Genomic DNA, 2,262 nt, shown 5'->3' with positions numbered 1-2,262 from the left:
TCTCTCTCTTTCTCGCACACGCTCCCCTCTGTCTCTTTCTCTCCCGCTCCGTCCGTCTTCCAGGCGATGGTTATTCCGACCACGGGGTATCTGTATCTCGGGATGCTGTAATTGTGAAGCGTGAATATCGATAGGGGGCCCCCCTCTCGCGGGCCCGCGATATTAATCTCGAGCCGTGCGCCGACGAATCGGCGACTTCGATGCCTCGCGCCACAGACAAGACGGAATCCGGCGCGCAAGGAAAAACTGCCGGCCATAGTGTGTCCGCTCGGTGTCGTGCTTATTCCACTTACACCTTCCGACGGATAGAAAATTCTCCGATCGAGTGTCGAGCTTCCGCGGGATTGGCGGAACCGTGTCAAATATATGGCCACTGTCGCAGGACAATAAAACGATACCGACGATGCGCGATCGTGGATACCGTTTTGAAAATGGCTACTCGTTTCGCGTCTAAGAAGTCACCGGTATTTGCAACGCGTGTGCACTTCTGCCTCCGCGAGATTCGAAGATATAACGGTTGTAAATGTATACGTTATTCTTGTCGGGTATTTCGCGAAATATTTTCCGATATTATATTCCTTTATAAATACATTCTCTCGTCATATTTCGATATTAATTCTTTTTCGATGTTTATAAATACATTTTAAATAAATACGAACGAAAAATCGAAAATAGCTGTCCTCTTCTGGTCACGATCACTCCGTTGCCGGGGAGGTTAGGAATCACGCGAGTTCCCTTTTCAGACGAAATATCTGAATAATGATGATCCTTTCGATCCCGTTTCGTTGCTCGATAGAGCTGGAACGCAGTCGCGGGTAAACTATTTTTCGCGTGTTAATTAATGGGATTTCGTATTTATAACAAATCTAAATATTCCTCCGAGTAAATCATCGTTTTTTCCACTTTGTTTGTTCCTTTTCGAGTAACGCGAAATATCGAAAGTACGATTATTCGTGTCGCAATGGTAACGATATATTGGCCTGGCAGAAGTGATATAGGTTAGCGATGTTAAAGTATTTTATAGCGCGTGCATGTGTTGGTTCCAGAGCAGATCTGCTTTCAAAGTTATTGCTATAGTAAACCTTACTGCGCTATTCATTAGCAGCACAGAGGTATAGCGATAAACGTTGACTTACCAATTACGACGAATTTTAATATTAACACGCTCCACATCGCCGAGCAAACAGGAAAGTTCTCGAAAGGAACAGTCCGGCAATTTTTCAAAGACACGTCGCCGCGGATGAACACCTTTCGCCCCGATACTATCGTGGTGCCATCTCGCACGACACCGGCGAACTCGCGGAAGCCGTGGAAAAAATCTGCCCGAGTTTTTTCCAAAATACGCTCACCATTTTCCCGGCGTTGTCGACGTACGTAAATCGATACACCTCGAGAAATTCCAGTCGACTTAAAGTTACAAAATGGACGGGGTTACGCGCATACGCGACGCTTCACCCACGTACATCGATAGGTTCGGAGAAAATTACGGTGCTCCCTTTTAGTGCCATAAATCAAGCTCGAAATTAAGAATTTCAGCGACTAGAAGGGAAGACGAGCTCGTTCGTCGAGCAAACGCTAAGGGCATTCAACAAATTTCACGGTGTCTGTCGATAAATCAGTTTAAGCATTCAGTCGATGAGAAAGGGGGTGGTTTTGCGGTGTAACAGGTGGTTGAAATTCTCATTCGCCGCGCCTTTTTACTCCTTTATCGGCAAAAAAGGAAAGAATAAGTTCCAGTTTATGAATCGGAGCGCGTTTAACGCTTCTTAAAAGGATAAAGCCGCCCCGACGGCTTTTTCAACAAGGGAAATTGCTCAGCCTTTTACGAGACTGCGGGACATATCGATAGAGACCAGCTCAGACGCCTTTTTTTCCCCTCCTCTCCGCCTAATGAAATTTATATATCACGCGGCGACTCGTTTCCTTGCGGCGATTTTTATCCGTCTCTTTTATCGACACGGGGACACGGGAAACGAAGAAAGAAACTCACAAGGTATTCGTTTCGTTTTATGTTCGGCACACGAACGTTATCACAAACTGGCGATAATTAACTCGATCCGTAACGACCATCGCATTCCGTCGCCGGATCAAACGTCACACCTATAAATTCCTTAGATTAGGCTACAAATTAAATAAGATCGACGACTATTTACAAGATTATTCACAGTGTAACACCTGTCGTACAAACGGTACGTTTAAAGCTTGGGTAGTCTTCGCATGCGAGGATACAGAGTTGCGTCTTCTTCTCCTAGTCTCCGGTTT

The sequence above is a fragment of the Eufriesea mexicana genome, unplaced genomic scaffold (genome assembly GCF_001483705.2).
Source record: "Eufriesea mexicana isolate 0111107269 unplaced genomic scaffold, ASM148370v2 scaffold507, whole genome shotgun sequence".
NCBI classification, from domain to species: domain Eukaryota; kingdom Metazoa; phylum Arthropoda; class Insecta; order Hymenoptera; family Apidae; genus Eufriesea; species Eufriesea mexicana.
Note: the sequence above shows the minus strand (reverse complement) of the source record.